Source organism: Pseudophryne corroboree, chromosome 1 (genome assembly GCF_028390025.1).
Source record: "Pseudophryne corroboree isolate aPseCor3 chromosome 1, aPseCor3.hap2, whole genome shotgun sequence".
NCBI lineage: Eukaryota > Metazoa > Chordata > Amphibia > Anura > Myobatrachidae > Pseudophryne > Pseudophryne corroboree.
In genome coordinates, this window is record NC_086444.1 from 1,201,724,403 (window position 1) to 1,201,749,154 (window position 24,752).

Genomic DNA, 24,752 nt, shown 5'->3' on the forward strand with positions numbered 1-24,752 from the left:
GGATGCTTGTTATGCTCTCCTGGGCACTTGTTATGCTCTCCTGGGCGCTTGTTATGCTCTCCTGGGCATTTGTTATACTGTCCTGGGCACTTGTTATGCTCTCCTGGGTGCTTGTTATGTTCTTCTGGGTACTTGTTATGCTCTCCTGGGTACTTGTTATGCTCTCCTGGGCCCTTGTTATGCTTTCCTGGGTGCTTGTTATGCTCTCCTGGACACTTGTTATGCTCTCCTGGACACTTGTTATACTCTCCTGGACGCTTGTTATGCTCTCCTGGACACTTGTTATGCTCTTCTGGGCGCTTGTTATGCTCTCCTGGACACTTGTTATACTCTCCTGGACACTTGTTATGCTCTCCTGGACGCTTGTTATGCTCTCCTGGAAACTTGTTATGCTCTTCTGGGCGCTTGTTTTGCTCTCCTGGACGCTGCCTATGCTCTCCTTGTTGCTTGTTATGCTCTCCTTGGCGCTTGTTATACTCTCCTGGGCGCTTCTTATGCTCTTCTGGGTGCTTTTTCTGCTTTCCTTGGTGCTTGTTATGCTCTCCTGGGTGCTTGTTATGCTCTCATGGGCGCTTGTTATGCTCTCCTGGGCCCTTGTTATGCTCTACTGGATGCTTGTTATGCTCTCCTGGGCACTGCTTATGCTCTCCTGGGTGCATGTTATGCTCTCCTTGGCACTTGTTATACTCTACTGGGCCCTTGTTATGCTCCCCGGGGCGCTTGTTATGCTATCCTGGGCACTTGTTATGCTCTCCTGGGCGCTGCCTATGCTCTCCTTGGTGCTTGTTATGCTCTCCTTGGCACTTGTTATACTCTCCTGGGCCCTTGTTATGCCCTCCTGGGCACTGGTTATATTCTCCTGGGCACTTGTTATGCTCTCCTGGGTGCTTGTTATTCTCTCCTTGGTGCTTGTTATGCTCTCCTTGGCACTGGTTATACTCTCCTGGGCCCTTGTTATGCTCTCCTTGGTGCTTGTTATGCTCTCCTTGGCACTGGTTATACTCTCCTGGGCCCGTGTTATACTCTCCTGGGCACTTGTTATGCTCTCCTTGGTGCTTGTTATGCTCTCCTTGGCACTGGTTATACTCTCCTGGGCCCGTGTTATGCTCTCCTTGGTGCTTGTTATGCTCTCCTTGGCACTGGTTATACTCTCCTGGGCCCGTGTTATAGTCTCCTGGGCACTGGTTATACTCTCCTGGGCACTTGTTATGCTCTCCTTGGCACTTGTTATACTCTCCTGGGCCCTTGTTATGCCCTCCTGGGCACTGGTTATACTCTCCTGGGTGCTTGTTATGCTCTCCTGGGCACTTGTTATACTCTCCTGGGCGCTTGTTATGCTTTCCTTGGTGCTTGTTATGCTCTCCTGGGTGCTTGTTATGCTTTCCTTGGTGCTTGTTATGCTCTCCTGGGTGCTTGTTATGCTCTCCTGGGTGCTTGTTATGCTTTCCTTGGTGCTTGTTATACTCACCTGGACGCTTGTTATACTCTCCTGGGCGCTTGTTATGCTCTCCTGGGCGCTTGTTATGCTTTCCTTGGTGCTTGTTTTACTCACCTGGACGCTTGTTATACTCTCCTGGGTGCTTGTTATGCTATCCTGGGCGCTTGTTATGCTCTCCTGGGCGCTGCCTATGCTCTCCTTGGTGCTTGTTATGCTCTCCTGGGCCCTTGTTATGCCCTCCTGGGCACTGGTTATATTCTTCTGGGCGCTTGTTATGCTCTCCTGGGTGCTTGTTATGCTCTCTTTGGTGCTTGTTATGCTCTCATGGGCGCTTGTTATGCTTTCCTTGGTGCTTGTTATGCTCTCCTGGGTGCTTGTTATGCTCTCATGGGCGCTTGTTATGCTTTCCTTGGTGCTTGTTATGCTCCCCTGGGTGCTTGTTATGCTCTCCTGGATGCTTGTTATGCTCTCCTGGGTGCTTGTTATGCTCTCCTGGGCCCTTGTTATGCTCTCCTGGGCACTTGTTATACTCACCTGGACGCTTGTTATACTCTCCTGGGTGCTTGTTATGCTCTCCTGGGTGCTTGTTATGCTCTCCTGGGCGCTTGTTATGCTCTCCTGGGCGCTGCCTATGCTCTCCTTGGTGCTTGTTATGCTCTCCTTGGCACTTGTTATACTCTCCTGGGCCCTTGTTATGCCCTCCTGGGCACTGGTTATATTCTCCTGGGCGCTTGTTATGCTCTCCTGGGTGCTTGTTATGCTTTCCTGGGCGCTTGTTATGCTCTCCTGGGCGCTGCCTATGCTCTCCTTGGTGCTTGTTATGCTCTCCTTGGCACTGGTTATACTCTCCTGGGTGCTTGTTATGCTCTCCTTGGTGCTTGTTATGCTCTCCTTGGCACTTGTTATACTCTCCTGGGCACTTGTTATACTCTACTGGGCGCTTGTTATGCTCTCCTGGGCGCTTGTTATGCTTTCCTTGGTGCTTGTTATGCTCTCCTGGGTGCTTGTTATGCTCTCATGGGCGCTTGTTATGCTTTCCTTGGTGCTTGTTATGCTCCCCTGGGTGCTTGTTATGCTCTCCTGGGCACTTGTTATGCTCTCCTGGGTGCTTGTTATGCTCTCCTGGGTGCTTGTTATGCTCTCCTGGGCCCTTGTTATGCTCTCCTGGGCACTTGTTATACTCACCTGGACGCTTGTTATACTCTCCTGGGTGCTTGTTATGCTCTCCTGGGCGCTTGTTATGCTATCCTGGGCGCTTGTTCTGTACTCCTGGGTGCTTGTTATGCTCTCCTGGGCGCTTGTTATGCTCTCCTGGGCGCTTGTTATGCTCTCCTGGGCGCTGCCTATGCTCTCCTTGGTGCTTGTTATGCTCTCCTTGGCGCTTGTTATACTCTCCTGGGAGCTTCTTATGCTCTCATGGGCGCTTGTTATGCTTTCCTTGGTGCTTGTTATGCTCTCCTGGGTGCTTGTTATACTCTCCTTGGTGCTTGTTATGCTCTCCTGGGCCCTTGTTATGTTCACCTGGATGCTTGTTATGCTCTCCTGGGCACTGCCTATGCTCTCCTGGATGCTTGTTATGGTCTCCTGGGCACTGCCTATGCTCTCCTGGGTGCATGTTATGCTCTCCTTGGTGCTTGTTATGCTCTCCTTGGCACTTGTTATACTCTCCTGTGCACTTCTTATGCTCTCCTGGGTGCTTGTTATGCTCTCCTGGGCGCTTGTTATGCTTTCCTTGGTGCTTGTTATGCTCTCCTTGGTGCTTGTTATGCTCTCCTGGGCCCTTGTTATGCCCTCCTGGGCACTGGTTATATTCTCCTGGGCGCTTGTTATGCTCTCCTGGGTGCTTGTTATGCTCTCCTTGGTGCTTGTTATGCTCTCATGGGCGCTTGTTATGCTTTCCTTGGTGCTTGTTATGCTCTCCTGGGCGCTTGTTATGCTCTCCTGGGCGCTGCCTATGCTCTCCTTGGTGCTTGTTATGCTCTCCTTGGCACTGGTTATACTCTCCTGGGCCCTTGTTATGGTCTCCTGGGCACTGGTTATACTCTCCTGGGTGCTTGTTATGCTCTCCTGGGTGCTTGTTATGCTCTCCTTGGTGCTTGTTATGCTCTCCTTGGCACTTGTTATACTCTCCTGGGCACTTGTTATACTCTACTGGGCGCTTGTTATGCTCTCCTGGGCGCTTGTTATGCTTTCCTTGGTGCTTGTTATGCTCTCCTGGGTGCTTGTTATGCTCACATGGGCGCTTGTTATGCTTTCCTTGGTGCTTCTTATGCTCCCCTGGGTGCTTGTTATGCTCTCCTGGGCACTTGTTATGCTCTCCTGGATGCTTGTTATGCTCTCCTGGGTGCTTGTTATGCTCTCCTGGGCCCTTGTTATGCTCTCCTGGGCACTTGTTATACTCACCTGGACGCTTGTTATACTCACCTGGACGCTTGTTATACTCTCCTGGGTGCTTGTTATGCTCTCCTGGGCGCTTGTTATGCTATCCTGGGCGCTTGTTATGTACTCCTGGGTGCTTGTTATGCTCTCCTGGGCGCTTGTTATGCTCTCCTGGGCGCTTGTTATGCTCTCCTGGGCGCTGCCTATGCTCTCCTTGGCGCTTGTTATACTCTCCTGGGAGCTTCTTATGCTCTCATGGGCGCTTGTTATGCTTTCCTTGGTGCTTGTTATGCTCTCCTGGGTGCTTGTTATACTCTCCTTGGTGCTTGTTATGCTCTCCTGGGCCCTTGTTATGCTCACCTGGATGCTTGTTATGCTCTCCTGGGCACTGCCTATGCTCTCCTGGATGCTTGTTATGGTCTCCTGGGCACTGCCTATGCTCTCCTGGGTGCATGTTATGCTCTCCTTGGTGCTTGTTATGCTCTCCTTGGCACTTGTTATACTCTACTGGGCCCTTGTTATGCTCTCAGGGGTGCTTGTTATGCTCTCCTGGGCACTTGTTATACTCTCCTGGGCGCTGCCTATGCTCTCCTTGGTGCTTTTTATGCTCTCCTTGGCACTTGTTATACTCTCCTGGGCCCTTGTTATGCCCTCCTGGGCACTGGTTATATTCTCCTGGGCGCTAGTTATGCTCTCCTGGGTGCTTGTTATGCTCTCCTTGGTGCTTGTTATGCTCTCCTTGGCACTGGTTATACTCTCCTGGGTGCTTGTTATGCTCTCCTTGGTGCTTGTTATGCTCTCCTTGGCACTTGTTATACTCTCCTGGGCACTTGCTATACTCTCCTGGGCGCTTGTTATGCTCCCCTGGGTGCTAGTTATGCTTTCCTTGGTGCTTGTTATGCTCTCCTGGGTGCTTGTTATGCTTTCATGGGCGCTTGTTATGCTTTCCTTGGTGCTTGTTATGCTCTCCTGGGCACTTGTTATGCTCTCCTGGATGCTTGTTATGCTCTCCTGGGTACTTGTTATGCTCTCCTGGACACTTGTTATACTCACCTGGACGCTTGTTATGCCCTCCTGGGCACTGGTTATATTCTCCTGGGCGCTTGTTATGCTCTCCTGGGTGCTTGTTATGCTCTCCTTGGTGCTTGTTATGCTCTCCTGGGTGCTTGTTATGCTCTCCTGGGCGCTGCCTATGCTCTCCTTGGTGCTTGTTATGCTATCCTTGGCACTTGTTATACTCTCCTGGGCCCTTGTTATGCCCTCCTGGGCACTGGTTATATGCTCCTGGGCGCTTTTTATGCTCTCCTGGGTGCTTGTTATGCTCTCCTTGGTGCTTGTTATGCTCTCCTTGGCACTGGTTATGCTCTCCTGGGCCCTGTTATGGTCTCCTGGGCACTGGTTATACTCTCCTGGGTGCTTGTTATGCTCTCCTTGGTGCTTGTTATGCTCTCCTTGGCACTTGTTATACTCTCCTGGGCACTTCTTATGCTCTCCTGGGTGCTTGTTATGCTCTCCTGGGCGCTTGTTATGCTTTCCTTGGTGCTTGTTATGCTCTCCTGGGTGCTTGTTATGCTCTCCTGGGCACTTGTTATGCTTTCCTTGGTGCTTGTTATGCTCCCCTGGGTGCTTGTTATGCTCTCCTGGGCACTTGTATGCTCTCCTGGATGCTTGTTATGCTCTCCTGGGTGTTTGTTATGCTCTCCTGGGCCCTTGTTATGCTCTCCTGGGCACTTGTTATGCTCTCCTGGGTGTTTGTTATGCTCTCCTGGATGCTTGTTATGCTCTCCTGGGCACTTGTTATGCTCTCCTGGGCACTTGTTATGCTCTCCTGGACGCTTGTTATGCTCTCCTGGGTATTTGTTATGCTCTCCTGGGCACTTGTTATGCTCTCCTGGGCACTTGTTATGCTCTCCTGGGTGCTTGTTATGTTCTTCTGGGTACTATTTATGTTCTTCTGGGTACTTGTTATGCTCTCCTGGGTACTTGTTATGCTCTCCTGGGTACTTGTTATGCTCTCCTGGGACCTTGTTATTCTCTCCTGGACACTTGTTATGCTCTCCTGGACGCTTGTTATGCTCTCCTGGACACTTGTTATGCTCTTCTGGACACTTGATATGCTCTCCTGTAAACTTGTTATGCTCTCCTGGACATTGCTCTCCTTGACGCTTGTTATGCTCTCCTGGGCGCTTGTTATGCTCTCCTTGGTGCTTGTTATGCTCTCCTTTGCACTGGTTATACTCTCCTGGGCCCTTGTTATGGTCTCCTGGGCACTGGTTATACTCTCCTGGGTGCTTGTTATGCTCTCCTTGGTGCTTGTTATGCTCTCCTTGGCACTTGTTATACTCTCCTGGGCACTTCTTATGCTCTCCTGGGTGCTTGTTATGCTCTCCTGGGCACTTGTTATGCTTTCCTTGGTGCTTGTTATGCTCCCCTGGGTGCTTGTTATGCTCTCCTGGGCACTTGTTATGCTCTCCTGGATGCTTGTTATGCTCTCCTGGGTGTTTGTTATGCTCTCCTGGGCCCTTGTTATGCTCTCCTGGGCACTTGTTATACTCACCTGGACGCTTGTTATACTCTCCTGGGCGCTTGTTATGCTCTCCTGGGCACTTGTTATGCTCTCCTCGATCCTTGTTATGCTCTCCTGGGTGCTTGTTATGCTCTCCTGGGCGCTTGTTATGCTCTCCTGGGCACTTGTTATGCTCTCCTCGATCCTTGTTATGCACTCATTGGTGCTTGTTATGCTCTCCTGGGCGCTTGTTATGCTCTCCTGGGCGCTTGTTTTGCTCTCCTGGATGCTTGTTATGCTCTCCTGGGCACTTGTTATGCTCTCCTGGGCACTTGTTATGCTCTCCTGGGCGCTTGTTATGCTCTCCTGGGCATTTGTTATGCTCTCCTGGGTTATGCTCTCCTGGGCACTTGCTATGCTCTCCCGGGCGCTTGTTATGCTCTCCTGGGTGCTTGTTATGTTCTTCTGGGTACTTGTTATGCTCTCCTGGACACTTGTTATGCTCTCCTGGGTACTTGTTATGCTCTCCTGGGCCCTTGTTATGCTTTCCTGGACGCTTGTTATTCTCTCCTGGACACTTGTTATGCTCTCCTGGACACTTGTTATGCTCTCCTGGACGCTTGTTATGCTCTCCTGGACACTTGTTATGCTCTCCTGGACGCTTGATTTGCTCTCCTGGACACTTGTTATGCTCTTCTGGGCGCTTGTTATGCTCTCCTGGACGCTTGTTATGCTCTCCTCGATCCTTGTTATGCTCTCCTGGGTGCTTGTTATGCTCTCCTGGGCGCTTGTTATGCTCTCCTGGGCGCTTTTTATGCACTCATTGGTGCTTGTTATGCTCTCCTGGGCGCTTGTTATGCTCTCCTGGGCGCTTGTTTTGCTCTCCTGGATGCTTCTTTTGCTCTCCTGGGCACTTGTTATGCTCTCCTGGGCACTTGTTATGCTCTCCTGGGCGCTTGTTATGCTCTCCTGGGCATTTGTTATGCTCTCCTGGGCACTTGTTACGCTCTCCCGGGCGCTTGTTATGCTCTCCTGGGTGCTTGTTATGTTCTTCTGGGTACTTGTTATGCTCTCCTGGACACTTGTTATGCTCTCCTGGACACTTGTTATGCTCTCCTGGGCCCTTGTTATGCTTTCCTGGACGCTTGTTATTCTCTCCTGGACACTTGTTATGCTCTCCTGGACGCTTGTTATGCTCTCCTGGACGCTTGTTATGCTCTCCTGGACACTTGTTATGCTCTCCTGGACATTGCTCTCCTTGACGCTTGTTATGCTCTCCTGGGCGCTTGTTATGCTCTCCGTGGTGCTGAAATTTGATGTAGGTATACTGCAGGTGGGAAATAGGAAAACTACCTAATTAGAATTTTATAAACCTCCCCTAAGGGGATGAACAGGGGGTTGACATATGACGTAATGATGACATATGATGTAATGACGTCATTACCGATGCGTGGCTTGCATTGCGGGAACGATAACGCCCGAACTGACAATCGGATCAAAATTTGGATTGTACCTCCAGTGTGTATAATTTAATAAACTACAAAAATGGCCCTGTCACTGTTTAGCGTATCTGCTACGGGTGCTCCTCGGGTAACGCCAAGAACCATGGATTAATATATACTTACATTAAGACGTCTCACATTTACATCTCTATAGATTTACCAAATTATTAACACTCATTTATAATTACAACCGTGAAAATCAGAAACTCCCGGTAGAAAAGCTATACACACATATATATATATATATATATATAGTATGTATTATTCCTCGCGGTTTAAAAAAAAACAGAAGAAAGAAGAGGATCACAGCACTTATTTTAGTGAGTAGATTAATAGATTATATAATTAAAAAAAAGTATTTTTCAAGATTTGTATTTTCTTCTAACAGTGTTGTGTGATATTAAAGGTCCCCATGTGTCCCGGATGTTTGACCATGACGGTGCCAGTAGTTCTACAAGTACCGTACTGAAATAGTGACATATTAAAAATAAAAATAAATCTTATTGTTTCCATCGCAGCCCTGCGTTATCACAAATGCAGCTTCCAGCACTAACAATGGCAATACATAAATACAGGTCTCCCTCTCCAGCCATCCCTAGCCCACACAGTACCAAAGATGCCCAGAGACCCACACAGCGGAGTGTCACTACGCCGTGAGGCTGGGCAGGGATATTCCCTTTCAGGCAAAAAGTAAATATTGACATAGTATCCTCTATCTGGGACTCATTCAAAGATACATCTGGTTTTACTGGTCCCAGATTCATATCCCGAGCACAGCAGATTGCAGCTGAAACCACACACACACACACACACACACACACACACACACACACACACACACACACACACACACACACACACACACACACACACATTAATTCAGATATAAGCTGATCTGCAGCAGCACCAGTGAGTGCCCGAGAGACCACTCCGAGCAACGTGATGGCATGTGTTGTGACTTACAGCTGAACCTCTCTCTAATCAAAGAGCCGACCCCAGACGTCAGCAGCAGGCAGTCCCAGCAACATCGTCCCCATCCAGGCGGACGGAACGTATAAATACCCAGGGCAAGTGCTCACTTATCAGTCAAGTCTTGTGGATCTAACCAGACATCTGCAAGGTACGTTCCGTCCTATATTTCTCCTAATTGCTCACAGACTTTTCTGCAACTCCTCGGCCACTTTGCACCTGGCTGCTGCATGCTCTGTAAGACTAGCTCAGAAGGTGCAACCAATATATAATGTGAGACGGTATTTATGATCGGTTTGTTAACATTTACTTATATAGCGTCAGCATATTCTGTTGCACTTTACAATTACTTCAACTAGGTGCCGGGAGGATTTGCCCGGCGAATCCGCACAACATTGCTGCGCGTTACGGCGGCGGCGGGGGATCTCGCTCAAAAGATTTTGGGCTAATCCAGCATTTGGCGGATTGGGCTGCTGTTGCCGGCACTGAAACGCCACCGCAACGGCTGATTCGATTTCTTCCAATCTAATTGAATTCCCCCCATAGAGGTAAGAGGACCAAGGAAGTAGGCTTATACTCTATAGCACAGGTTCTCAAACTCGGTCCTCAGGACCCCACACAGTGCATGTTTTGCAGGTCTCCTCACAGAATCACAAGTGAAATAATTAGCTCCACCTGTGGACCTTCTAAAATGTGTCAGTGAGTAATTAATACACCTGTGCACCTGCTGGGTTACCTGCACAACATGCACTGTGTGGGGTCCTGAGGACCGAGTTTGAGAACCTGTGCTCTATAGATATTCAAATAATTATAAGTGCAGCACAATATTAAAAAAATCTACACACATATAGTTAGAGTGTGTGGGTGTGTGTGTATATATATATAATGCATACATATATACTGTCGGAACCTTTTAAAACCCTCTTTTACTGTATTATAGCCAGGAGACTTGTTGCTAGCTATTTTATAATGATCTAATTTTGCCTGATAATAATTTTATTGCTCTTGTTTAGAAACTAAATATATTATTATTATTATTGTTATTATTATTATTTTAGTAATAGTGGTGTATAATGATTATTACTGGGAGACCGTAATGGTGGGGTCATTAGATAATATATTCAGTATACTGAAGGAGATAATTACTGAGGCACAGACGTTCTCTAAGGAGGGAATTCAATTGCTTTTGGTGCCCAAACTATTTAATTGTTTTGCCATTGGGTGAGAGTGCTGTTAGCACCCATTATTCTGCTTGCAAAATCCAAAAGTCGGGCTTAAGGGTGCAAGCCCAGTAATTTGCCGCTTTACATGTATAAACGTGATGCATATGGGTGCAACAAGCGCAGGGGTAACGGGTACTCGCAGTATAAATGAATATCGCCAGTAAGGCATCCATTACTTAACTGAATTCCCCCTAAAAGCACAAAGACTTGAAATTGGGGAAATCTCTGAAATGGAGATTGTACTGCAAACTAGTTGGGTATTACTAGTGTTGGGTATGACTGTGTTCGGTATGACTTTGGGGGAGATTTATCAAAGCATGGAAAGGTATAAAGTAGAGAGAGATAAAGTACCAACCAATCAGCTCCCAACTGTCATTTTTCAAACACAACATGTTAAATGACAGTTAGGAGCTGATTGGCTGGTGCTTTATCCCCATCCAAGGCTAGTAAATACACCCCTATGTTGGGTATGTGGTGCAGTAATGTCAGAAGCTGTGTCTCCTGGGGGCTGTGTTAAACCTTTCCTATCAGTCAGTGTGATAATTACCCCTCCAGTGTGTGTACATTGCTAGGGAGCGGTATCTGGCTAATGCAGCCCATTGGGAGTAAGGATTAAGCAGCCTGTGGTTTTGGACATGTGACGCCTCAGACACACTGAGATATAAGTGTGTAAATATTCAGGTAGCTTCTTCGTTGACGTCCATCCAATCTTGTGATGGATACTATGAAGGCATTGTTTGTTATTATTACTCCATACTGATGCACTGGGATCTGTAGGATCTCACAGTAATCTCTCTTGGGACCTGTGGCGGGCTACCATGTCCATCATCAGCACCTTGCCAGCTGGGAATTGTAGTTTCTGACAACACTGGGTATTGTCAGGGAAGTGCTGGATGTCGGTCTGTAAGTGGGTTGGTTTAATTTGGTTTGTTACGTATATTCATAGGAGATCGGAAACACCGGTCACTCCTGTATTTATGTCATTGCCGGGGTAACATCATTCATAAAAGACAACATATTTATATTCTGTGGACATCAGCTCACATTCCCCAGCTGATAATAAAGTGACTTGAAAGTACCATTGTGTTGTCTTCTGGTTGATACAGTTTTCTACTCTGTATCTATGTTGTCATCAACTGAGTATGAAAAGTTACCTGTCTGAGCTTTGGGAGGCTTCCCTATTCCCATTCTCTACTATACATTGTGCTTTCTTTGTTTAAACAATATTACTGCTCTATGGAAACCTGTTAACCCTTAACGGAAAGCCTTAGAGCTGCTGTTTTGGACCTTCCCTATTACATACAGCATACCCTCCAACATGACCCGCCCCACTAGGTACAAAATGCTCTGTTTCTGGACTTCCCTCTTAATTTATTATTGCCATCACCTGTGAAGAAACAGCTTTCTTATCATTTAACTAGTTCAACACAGGTGATGGAAATCATAAATTAAGAGGGAAGTCCAGAAACAGAGCATTTTGTACCTAGTGGGGCGGGTCATGTTGGAGGGTCATGATACAGTAGAAGCTACAATGGTACGGCACAGCAAATCAAGTGGGTCCAGGTGTTGCCCCCCCCAGCATAGTACTATTACTGGAAAGGGAAATTACATACTCAGGTATTCAATTACCGCAAATTTGCGGGAATATTTCATGCGGCAGTCGGCCAAAAATTGCCGCGATACGTGCGCTCCCGGTTTTTGACCTATTCAATTCCAAACGCGCTTCACGTGAAAACTCTCACAGTGAAAAGTGTAGGTGAAAATGGGGTAATCAGCCTTTACCCCCCAAAATGCTAAACTAACATAGGATAACAGAAGAGAAGTGTGTTAGAGATCACATCAGAGAGTTTTGGGGGATTTACATTGTGTGAAATGGCTGTTATATGCATTTTTTTTTCATGCAAATTTTTTTTATAGAAAGCAAGTTTTTTGTTTTTTTGCAAAAAAAATGCTCTCATTAAATTTGAGGTACTTTTAAAAAATTAGAAACACACATCTCCAAACATTTTTACCTTAAAGTAGGGATTTTTCCCAACTTTTCACCTGCTCAGAGTAGGTGAAGTGTCATGCAAAAAAATTATCACAGATAAATTTTTCTGGATAATTGAATAGGCTGTAATCGCGATTCGCGGGAAAAGTCAGTTTTTCAAGCGAAAAGTCCATTATCGCAGCTAATTGAATACCCCCCTAAACTTTAATTGTAAAACCTTTAGAGGTTATTTGTTAACCATGAGGCTACTGTATTTAAACTTTTCACATTGATTGCATTTTGTCTATCTATCTATCTATCTATCTATCTATCTATCTATCTATCTATCTATCTATCTATCTATCTATCTACAAGTGTTCATGTCGCAGTATGGATGGTGTAATAGTAGGTCTTGGGTTCTAACTGTGTGGAGTTTGTATATTCTCCGACTGCCGGCATACCGACAGTGTGGCGAGCGCAAATGAGCCCCTTGCGGGCTCGCTGCGCTCGCCACGCTGCGCTCGCCACGCTGCGGGCACGGTGGCGCGCTATGCGTGCCACACTATTTTATTCTCCCTCCAGGGGGGTCGTGGACCCCCACGAGGGAGAATAGTTGTCGGTATGCCGAGTGTCGGGATTCCGGCGCCGGTATACTGTGCACCGGGATCCCGACATTCGGCATACAGAAGACCACCCGGGGTAACATCATTCATAAAAGACAACATATTTATATTCTGTGGGTAGGGGGGGGGGGGGGGGGGGGGGGGGGGGGGTGAAAATAAAGTGACTTAAAAGTGCCATTGTTGTCTTCTGGTTGATATGGTTTTTTACTCTGTATCTTTGTTGTCACACTGGAGTATGAAAAGTTACCTGTCTGAGCTTTGGGAGCCTTCCCTATTCCCATTCTCTACTGTTCATTGTGCTTTCTTTGTTTAAACAATATTACTGCTCTATGGAAACCTGTTAACCCTTAACGGAAAGCCTTAGAGCTGCTGTTTTGGACCTTCCCTATTACATACAGTAGAAGCTACAATGGTACGGCTCAGCAAATCGGGTGGGTCCAGGTGTTGCCCCCCCCCCCCCCAGCATAGTACTATTACTGGAAAGGGAAATTACATACTCAGGTATTCAATTACCGCAAATTTGCGGGAATATTTCATGCGGCAGTCGGCCGAAAATTGCCGCGATACGTGCGCTCCCGGTTTTTGACCTATTCAATTCCAAACGCGCTTCACGTGAAAACTCTCACAGTGAAAAGTGTAGGTGAAAATGGGGTAATCAGCCTTTACCCCCAAAAATGCTAAACTAACATAGGATAACAGAAGAGAAGTGTGTTAGAGATCATGTGTGAAATGGGTGCTATATGCATTTTTTTTAATGCAAAAAAATTATAGAAAGCAAGTTTTTTTTTGTTTTTTTTTTGCAAAAAAATGCTCTCATTAAATTTGAGGTACTTTTAAAAAATTAGAAACACATCTCCAAACATTTTTACCTTAAAGTAGAGATTTTTCCCAACTTTTCACCTGCTCAGAGTAGGTGAAGTGTCATATGCAAAAAAATGATCACAGATAACTTTTTCCGGATAATTGAATAGGCTGTAATCGCGATTCGCGGGAAAAGTCAGTTTTTTCAAGCGAAAAGTCCATTATCGCAGCTAATTGAATACCCCCCTAAACTTTAATTGTAAAACCTTTAGAGGTTATTTGTTAACCATGAGGCTACTGTATTTAAACTTGTCACATTGATTGCATTTTATCTATCTATCTATCTATCTATCTTTCTATCTATCTATCTATCTATCTATCTACAAGTGTTTATGTCGCAGTATGGATGGTGTAGTAGTAGGTCTTGGGTTCTAACTGTGTGGAGTTTGTATATTCTCCCCGTGCTTGCATTGGTTTCTTTCAGGTACTCCGGTTTCCTTCCAAACATACTGGTAGGTTAACTGGCTCCCGACAAAAGAAATTAACCCTTGTGTGTAAGTGTGTGCATGTATAGGGGCAAACTAGATGGGCCAAGTGGTTCTTAATCTGCCATCAAATTCTATGTTTCTAATACGGAAACACAAAGTTCATCTTTCCTACGTACTGTAGTTTATCCAGCATTTACATGCACAAAGATAGCAGAAAATTTTTGATGGGTATGTGAATTCAGACGTGTAATATTGTGGGGTAACGTAACGTATATAAAATCTAAAAACACTTTATCAAATGAAGTGCTACCTGTAAATACATATTATTCACATTCCTCTGTGGAAGAAAAAACATGTAACATTCTGTTTTGTTTAGTCTTTACATTTTATTGTTTATTTATTAAACATTTGCTTAGCAGAACTACATGTTCGTAACTACGGTAACTCGCAGTGTAAGTATGTAAAATCTTTGGTGTCATACTAGAATACATGTCATTAGGAGCATGTTGGGTTTTATAGTATGTCCCTAGGCTGTTATTTACTAAACACATTCTCTGGTTGACTGATTGACACCTGTCACAGCAATCCCAGTTGCAGCAGAGGACAGTGGAAAAAAGCTCAATTTCATGTAGACAGAATGCGGGAATTAGACCCCACTGTTCTCTTTAGAAGGTTTATTTATTTTTATATTGTCATGCAATTGCTTTTTAACTCATGCATATGAAGTCATATTAAATACTGGTGTCATTAATCCATTCCATCAGTCGTATGGACTATAACTATTTCACACCCAGCACTACCTCTCACACTACACTACTGACCCTTCTACACCTAGCACTACCTTCCTATACTACATCACTGACCCTTCTACACCTAGCACTACCTCCCTACACTACTAACCCTTCTATAACCAGCACTACCTCCCTACACCACATCACTGTCCCTTCTATACCCAGTACTACCTCCCTACACTGTGCTACTGAACCTTCTATACCCAGCACTACCTCCCTACCCTACATCACTGACCCTTCTACACCTAGCACTACCTTCCTATACTACATCACTGACCCTTCTACACCTAGCACTACCTCCCTACACTACACCACAGACCATTCTACACCTAGCACTACCTTCCTATACTACATCACTGACCCTTCTACACCTAGCACTACCTCCCTATACTACACCACTAACCCTTCTATAACCAGCACTACCTCCCTACACTACATCACTGTCCCTTCTATACCCAGTACCTGTACTACCTCCCTAAACTATGCTACTGACCCTTCAATACCCAGCACTACCTCCCTACACTACATCACTGACCCTTCTACACCTAGCACAACCTCCCTACACCACTAACCCTTCTATAACGAGCAGTACCTCCCCACACTACGCTACTGTCCCTTCTATACCCAGCACTACCTCCCTACACTACATCACTGTCCCTTCTATACCCAGCACTACCTCCCTACACCACTAACCCTTCTATAACCAGCAGTACCTCCCCACACTACGCTACTGTCCCTTCTATACCCAGCACTACCTCCCTACACTACATCACTGTCCCTTCTATACCCAGCACTACCTCCCTACCCTACACTACTGATCCTTCTATACCCAGCACTACCTCCCTACTGTACACTACTGTCCCTTCTATACCCAGCACTACCTCCCTACACTACATCACTGTCCCTTCTATACCTAGCACTACCTTCCTACACTATGCTACTGACCCTTCTATACCCCGCACTACCTTCCTACTCTACACTACTGACCCTTCTATACCCAGCACTACCTCCCTACACTACATCTTTGTCCCTTCTGTACCCAGCAATACCACCCTATACTATGTTACTGACCCTTGTAGACCCAGCACTACCTCCCTACACTACATCACTGACTCTTCTATACCCTGCACTACCTCCCTACACTACATCACTGTCCCTTCTATACCCAGCACTACCTCCCTACACTATGCTACTGACCATTCTATACCCAGCACTACCTCCCTACACTACATCACTGTCCCTTCTAAACCTAGCACTACCTCCCTACATTACATCACTGTCCCTTCTATACCCAGCACTACCTCCCTACACTATGCTACTGACCCTTCTATACCCGCAATACCTCCCTACACTACATCACTGACTTTTCTACACCCAGCACTACCTTCCTACACTAAATAACTGACCCTTCTACAGCCAACAATACTTATCTACACTACATCACTGACCCTTCTATACCCAGCACTACCTCCCTACACTACATCACTGACCTTTCTATTCCAGTGACGTATGGTGAGGTCAGGATCTAGGGTAGCAGTCTCGCCACAGCAGCCAGGAGTCAGGACCGGCCAGACCGCTGCTGTCTTTTATACAGTATGCAGGTGGGGAGGCTGCAGGCAGGAATCCAGGCATTGGCTGCTGCTCACCCCACACAGCTGCTGCCGAAACCTCAGGTCCCCAACTTCATTCTCCCCTGCTGAACTGCTCAGCTTCCTTGCCATGCTGCTCTGCTGGCACTTCCTGGTTTGGTTACATGTCCAATCGGCACGCACTTTGAGGCATGCCTAAATTGGCTTACATTCTTTGCAATGTTTTTGGCTGCAGTGTGGCCACGCCCCGCTCTATAGGCAGTATCTAACCAGTGGCGTAACTACTGCCCCCGCAGTCCTCGCGGGGGCGAGGGGCTGCGGGGGCGCCACTGATTTACAGCAGACTGAGCTCTAATTGGCTCACGAACCGGCACTTCCCCCTATTAGACCCGCGGCCGCCGGAGATGATGCAGCAGGAGGGACACAGGAGAGACGAGCTGTGCCCTCCGTGTCCCTCCAAAAAGCGACGGCGGGGGGGGTAAATATCTGGCACTGGGGGCATATATGGCACGGGGGGGGGGGAGGGAGGAATATCTGGCACTGGGGCATTTCTGGCACTGGGGGGAATATCTGGCACTGGGGGCATATCTGGCACTGGGGGGGGGGGTATCTGGCACTGGGGCATATATGGCACTGGGGGGGAATATCTGGCACTGGGGGCATATATGGCACTGGGGGGGGGATATCTGGCACTCGGGGCATATATGGCACTGGGGGGAATATCTGGCACTGGGGGCATATATGGCACTGGGGGGGGATATCTGGCACTGGGGCATATATGGCACTGGGGTAATATCTGGCACTGGGGGGGGATATCTGGCACTGGGGCATATATGGCACTGGGGGGAATATCTGGCACTGGGGGGGGATATCTGGCACTGGGGCATATATGGCACTGGGGGGGAATATCTGGCACTGGGGGGGAATATCTGGCACTGGGGGCATATATGGCACTGGGGGGGATATCTGGCACTGGGGGCATATATGGCACGGGGGGAATATCTGGCACTGGGGGGGAATATCTGGCACTGGGGGGCATATATGGCACGGGGGGAATATCTGGCACTGGGGGGGAATATCTGGCACTGGGGGCATATATGGCACTGGGGGCATATTTGGCACTGGGGGGGAATATATGGCACTGGGGGCATATCTGGCACTGGGGGCATATGTGGCACTGGGGGGGAATATCTGGCACTGGGGGCATATGTGGCACTGGGGGGGTATATGTGTACCTGGCACATGGGGGGGGAGACTATATTTGGCACTGGGGCATGTAAGTACCTGGCACCGTGGGTGAATATCTGGCACTGGGGACATATGTGGCACTGGGAGCACAGCCCTAGCAACAAGGACTACCTCCTAGCAATGAGCATGACCCCCAGTGCATGAAACACCTGGCAACGAGCATGACACCCAGTGCATGAAACACCTGGCAACGAGCATGACACCCAGTGCATGAAACCCCTGGCAACGAGCATGACACCCTGAGCATGAAAACCCCTGGCACCGTGCATGGAACCAAGAGCATGAAACCCCTGGCAACGAGCATGACACCCAGTGCATGAAACCCCTGACAACGAGCAGGTAATTGAAAAGTAATTAGAAGCCTTACTGTAGGACTTAATGTGTAATGGGCATTACGGTGTGTGGCATAATGTATCACGGACATTGCGGTGTGTGTCATAATGTGTCACAGGCATTACGGTGTATGGTATACTATATCGCGGGCATTGTGATATGTGGTATAATGTCTCAGGGTCATTGCAGTGTGTGGCATAATGTATCACGGACATTGCGGTGTGTGTCATAATGTGTCAGGCATTACGGTGTGTGGTATACTATATCACGGGCATTGTGGTATGTGGTATAATGTCTCAGGGTCATTGCAGTGTGGCATAATACATAACGGGCATTGCGATGTGTGGCATAGGGTATAACGGGCAGGGCATTGCGGTATGTGTCACAGGCATTACGGTGTATGGTATACTATATCACGGGCATTGTGGTATAATGTCTCAAGGTCATTGCAGTGTGTGGCATAATGTGTCACAGGCATTGTATGTGCTATAATGTATCGGGCATTGCAGTGTGTGGCATAATGTATCACGGACATTGCGGTGTGTGTCATAATGTGTCACAGACATTGTATGTGCTATAATGTATCAGGGGCATTGCAGTGTGTAGCATAATGTATAACGGGCATTGCGATTCCTGTTATAATGTGTCACAGGCATTACGGTGTGTGGCATAATGTGTCACAGGCATTACGGTGTGTGGCATAATGTGTCGGGGGCATTACAGTGTGTGCATATTGTGTCGTGCATTATTGTGTGCGGCATAATGTCTAAGGGCCATTGCAGTATGTGGCATAATGTATACTGGGCATTACTATAAGGAGGAAAAATGACAAATAATGTAAGGGGCATGAATCAGGATTATTTTTCTTTCCTGTGGTGGCTAACGTCTGGGCGTGCAGGTTGCAAAACTGGGGTATAAGGTAGTCTTTTCCTGCAATGCCACGCCCCTTTATGCGAAACCACACCCACTCCAACAAAACCACGCCCCCTTTTTTGGCGCGCGCGCCGAAGGCGCGCGCATATTTATCCCTTTCTAGCTCCCAATTATGGAGCATGAAGGGGGGGGGGGGGGGCGCCGAAGATTTTTTTGGCTTGGGGGAGAAAAATTTCTAGTTACGCCACTGTATCTAACTATGAGGGCAGATGTATTAACCTGGAGAAGGCATAAGGAAGTGATAAACCAGTGATAAGTGCAAGGTGATAAAGGCAGCAGCCAATCAGATCCTAACTGTTAATTTACATATGGTGCCTCTATAACCTTGCACATATCACTGGTTTATCACTTCCTTATGCCTTCTCCAGGTTAATACATCTGCCCCTATGAGAGATGAGGCTGAGCTGTTGCTGCCTCATTTCTCGTTTGTCCCAACAAATCTGTAGAGCCCACATATGTGGCAAGATTTATCAATAAAAAACAATAAAACAAAGAAGATGCTTATAAGTTATAAATATCTTCTTTGTAATACTCTAATCATTTTTATAGTCAAAACTCTGAAGTATTAGAGGGAATATGACATAGTAACATAGAAAATGAGGTTGGACTTCACCCGAGGGTTCTTATGGAGCTTAGTTCACAACTAGCACGACCCCTATACTTGATTTTCAATAGTTCAATTAGATCAGGCATGGTACCGAAGGATTGGCGTATAGATGATGTAGTGCCATTATTTAAAAAGGGATCCAAAAATCTTCCGGGAAACTACAGACCAGTTAGTTTAACATCTAAAGTGGGGAAAATATTGGAAGGAATTCTAAGGGACGTCATACAGGAGTATCTACAATCCGCTAGGATTATTAGCAAGAACCAGCATGGGTTTGTGAGGGACAGGTCATGTCAGACTAACTTAATTAGCTTCTACGAGGAAGTGAGCAATAATCTTGATCAAGGAAAAGCAGTGGATGTGGTCTTCCTAGATTTTGCAAAAGCCTTCGATACAGTTCCTCACAGGAGACTGATGATCAAATTAAAGGAGCTTGGCCTAGGAAAAAGTATTTGCACATGGATAAGCAGCTGGTTGGATAGCAGGGTACAGCGAGTAGTGGTCAACGGGAAGTCCTCAACCTGGTCCCCAGTAGTCAGCGGAATACCACAAGGGTCCGTACTCGGACCACTACTGTTCAGCATATTTATCAATGACCTAGAAATAGGCCTGGAAAGCACAGTGTCAATCTTTGCAGATGATACTAAACTGTGTAAGGTAATTAATTCAGAATTGGATGTGGAGTCCTTGCAGAATGATCTATCTAAACTTGAACTCTGGGCGTCTAAATGGAAATTGAGGTTCAATACAGACAAATGCAAGGTTATGCATTTTGGGACTAAAAACAAACTTGCATCCTACATATTAAATGGGGAACGCCTAGGAGAAACAGAGTTGGAAAAAGATTTGGGGGTATTCATTGATATTGATAATAGGCTTAATAACCATGCACAATGTCAAAACGCAGTAAAGAAGGCAAGTAAGGTGCTAGCGTGCATAAAAAGAGGAATTGAGACAAGGGACTCGGATGTAATCCTGCAGCTGTATAAGGCATTGGTACGTCCTGGAATATTGTGTTCAGTTTTGGGCACCATTGTATGAAAAAGACATCAGTAAACTCGAAAGGGTTCAAAGGCGAGCTACTAAATTGATTAAAGGCCTAGAAGGACTGGACTATAAGGAAAGACTTTCTAGGCTGAATATGTATACACTAGAATAGAAGCGCCTAAGAGGAGATATTATTAATATCTTCAAATATGTAAAGGGACATCACAAAGAGTTATCAGAGGAATTATTATTAAAAGAACACAGTTTAGGACACGTGGGCACTCGCTGCGACTGGAGGAGAGAAAGTTCCGAACGCAACGGAGGAAAGGGTTCTTCACTGTTAGGGAATCAGGATGTGGGATTCCCTGCCAGGGAAGGTGGTAATGGTGGACTCTGTAATTGGATTTAAAAAAGGAATGGATACATTTCTGAATGAAAAAGCTATCCAAGGTTATAATACTTAAAATATCAACGTGGTTAATCCGGGGGTAACATGAGTTATAGTAGCTAACTAGTCATAAAACATTATTTAGCAAGTATGTAGAATCATCACAACCAGGGCCGGTGCAAGGTTTCTCGGCACCCTAGGCAAAACTTCTGCCTTCTGCCCCTTCCCCCTACCCACCCTTCAGATGAAAGCCATGCTGCTCTTACCCCCTCCCCCCTACTCTGTTAAATGTTTGCTGTTCTATCCCCCCCAAAATCTGTGTGCATGCTGCTGCTCATCCCCCCAGACTGTGTGCATGCCTGCTCCTTATCTCCCCCCCCCCCCCCCAGCCCCTCACCACACCACTGCTCTCGCTCGCTTTCCTTATCAATGCAGAGAAAGCACTGGGCATACCTTACCTGCAGGCTGCAGTGCAGAGTTGGGACTGAGTAGTCTGTGAAAGAGCCTGGAATGAAGAGCAGTGCTGCATGTCACCCCCCAGCCAGGACTCCAGGAGCTGTCAAAGTTACTGCCTGTGCCGCGTGAAGGTGGAGCTGGAGGCTGCAATACGGGAGCTTAGCAGTCACGGCTACTGTAATGCTGCATTCACACCGCAAATGCCGGGTCCTACCCGGTAAGACAAACGTGTACTTACCGGGTGGGATCCGGCATTTGCGCTCCGTTGCAGGCTTCCCGACCCGGCAATATACCGGGTCGGTTGCTATGACAACGGAGGCCGCAGCAGCAGCAGGGGCGGGGGTGGAGGCGGCGTCGGGAGATGAGCTCATCTCCAGCGCCGCCTCTCCCTATCTTGTGAATGGGAACCGTGTCGCATCGACACGGCTCCCATTCACACCGCACCTGACCCGGTAATCAACCCGGGTAAAACCCTTCTTTTTTACCGGGTTGATTTACCGGGTCAGGCGACCCGCTAAATCGCCCAGTGTGCTTTCACATCGCACACTGACCCGGTTCGACACGGCAATATGCCGTGTCGGTACCGGGTTATTTGTGCGATGTGAAAGGGGTATCAGATACGCATTCTGGGGGATTGCAGTGGCTGTGAAAGGTAGGACTATGCTACCTTTTTTAGGCAGCTGCAGCAGGCCGCCCCCTCAGGTCCCAGCGCCCCTAGGCAGCTGCCTAAAGCTGCCTAGTGGAAGCTCCGGCCCTGATCACAACTTAAAACAGGTTGAACACGATGGGCAATTTGCCTCTATTCAACCTCAAATACTATGTAAAAGAGGCAAAATGCCCATCGTGTTCAACCTGTATTCTGTATTAAGCCGAGTTCATTATAATGTACCTGCTGAAGTAATGTTTTAAGTCTAGTAAACAACTATAAATCATGTTCCTCCCGGATTATCAGTGTCAATATTTTAAATGCTATAACCTTGGATATCTTTTTCAATCAGAAATGTATCTAATCCATTTTTAAATGCATTTACAGAGTCCGCCATTCCCCCCTTCCCTGGCAGGGAATTCCAAATCCTTATTGTCCTAACAGTGAAGAACCCTTTCCTCTGTTGCGCACGGAATATTTTCTCCTCTAGCCTTAGTGAGTGACCTTGTGTCCTATACAGAGTTCTTTTGATAAACAATTCCTCTGATAACTCTTTGTAGTGCCCCTTTACATATTTGAAGATATTAATAATATCTCCTCTTAGGCGCCTCTTTTCCAGTGTATACATGTTCAACCTAGTAAGTCTTTCCTCACAATCCAGTCCCTCTAGGCCTTTAATCAATTTAGTAGCCCGCCTTTGAACCCTTTCGAGTTCACCGATATCTTTTTTATAATGTGGTGCCCAAAACTGAACACAATATTCCAGGTGCGGACGTACCAATGATTTGTACAGTGGCAGAATTACATCCTCGTCACTTGTCTCAATTCCCCGTTTTATGCACGCTAGCACCTTACTTGCCTTCTTTACTGCGCTTTGACATTGTATACGGTCAGGGCCGGATTAAGGATGGTGGGGGCCCCGGGCAACGAAGGTGTGGGGGCCCCCATAGCCGTCCCTAACCAATTTGATGCCCTAGGCAAGATTTTGAATGGTGCCCCCTAGCACCGCCGCTAGTTACGACTCTGACTCAGCACCCCTCTCCCAGCACCATCACCCCTCACCTATAGCAATCCTCATTTTGGTGCCATGTCCCAGCAAGAGCATTGGCACCCCCATCATATTTGAAATATGGATAGTGCACTCCGAAGGTCCAATTAAGGGGCATATTTTTGCTGGAAAGGGGCATAGCCACACAATAGTACCCCAAATTGAAATTATGTCACACAGTATTTCAACCTTATTCACAATATATCACACAATACGGTCCCTTAATCTTGTTATGTCACACAATAGTGTCCTTTAATCACATTACACCCCACCGTATTGCTCCTTATTCACATTACACCACACCGTATTGCTCCTTATTCACATTACACCACACCGTATTGCTCCTTATTCACATTACACCACACCGTGTTGCTCCTTATTCACATTACACCACAAAGTATTGCTCCTTATTCACATTACACCACACCATATTGCTCCCGTCAGCCATCATCCCGTCCATAAGTATTGTGGGTGGATTAGGGTTAGGGCCGGGAGGAATGTTAGGTTTAGGTGCAATAAGGGGGGGCTAGAGTTAGGCTGCATGGAAGGAGGGTTAGGTTTAGGCACCACAGGGGGGAGGTTAAGGTTAGGCTGCTCGGAGGGAGTGTTAGGGGGTAGGGGATTTCAAACATCGGGATGCCAGTATTGTGACCTCTGGCATCCCATCCCCCGAGAAATCATACTGAACCCCCCCATTCCTGTAGCTAAAACCGTGAGACTGTGTCCTTTATAAATTATGAGTGACACCTTTTCAGTGTTCTGTATGCATCACCTGTGGCGTTTCTCACCTCGTGTTCTCTGCAGAGGATCTCCCAGTCACGGCGTCAGTCACACCATGCATCTTCTCCATCCATCCTCGGCTCTTTCCTGCATGTATTAACAGGAAGAGTGGGAGGAGCCTTAGTGTTCCTTCTTCCTCCGAGCAGTCTCTGCACTGTCAGCAGTCCCGCAGCAGGTTGGAAATGTTCCTGCTGCAGACAGTGCAGACACAATTGCACACATTGCGCCAGAGGGGTTGGAGTGAGTAGAGATTTCTTGGATTAGAAGCACCCTCACATCCCAGTGCTATAATCCAATCCCGGGACTCTGCCCCCTTATTGTGGTGGGTGGAGCTATACAGCAGGTGATTTACTGCTGGGCCACCCTGAGACTGCCTGACTGTATGAGTTGCTGTGTGATCGGAGCTGAGAGCCCCGATCGCAGTAGGAAGAAAGAGCCACCGGCGCTGTCAGTATACCAGGTGCCTCGCAAACCGCTGCTGCCCAATGAGCCGTCTCTTTGGCCCCCCACTAGTAAAATTGCTTTGAAAGCCCTCCTCCCACGTGACACACAGCCAGCCCTCGGCCTCACCCCCCCCACCTTTTCCCCTACCTCTTTGCAGCAAGTGTCCCTGACCGAGCCGACCCCTGCGCATGTAGTTACTCCTACAGCAGCATCTTCCAGAAGCCTGGAGGCGACAAGAGGTAGCCACACAAAGTCACAACTCCGGCGGCCATTGTCAAGTTCAGCGCGAAGGCGACAGATGTTGTTCTGCCTGCCCTGTCTTCAACTGTGGGGGTCCCTAATCTGTGGAGGCCCTGGGACAGCCGTCCCTGTCGCCCCTCCCTTAATCCGGCCCTGTATACGGTTATTAAGCCTATTATCAATGAGTACCCCCAAATCTTTTTCCAATAATTTTACCCCTAGACTTTCCCCATTTATTATGTAGGATGCAAGTTTGTTTTTAGTCCCGAAATGCATAACTTTACATTTTTCTATATTGAACCTCATTCTCCATTTAGACGCCCAGATTTCAAGTTTAGAAAAGTCATTCTGTAAAGACTCCACA

The 24,752-nt window shown here is 47.2% G+C and overlaps 1 protein-coding gene across 6 annotated transcripts in view; it reads left to right on the top strand.

Moving 5' to 3' along the window:
* The window catches only part of LOC135019383 (progonadoliberin-2), a 179,031-nt gene that overhangs the window by 122,659 nt on the left and 31,620 nt on the right, over positions 1 to 24,752 (top strand). Inside the window, exon 1 of one of the 6 annotated variants that reach the window (XM_063953097.1) lies at positions 8,637 to 8,945. The exons of the other annotated variants lie outside the window; for them this stretch is intronic. The gene's annotated coding sequence lies outside the window, so the exon portion shown is untranslated. Of the gene's footprint in view, positions 1 to 8,636; positions 8,946 to 24,752 lie in introns of those variants that run through there. 6 annotated transcript variants of the gene reach the window in all.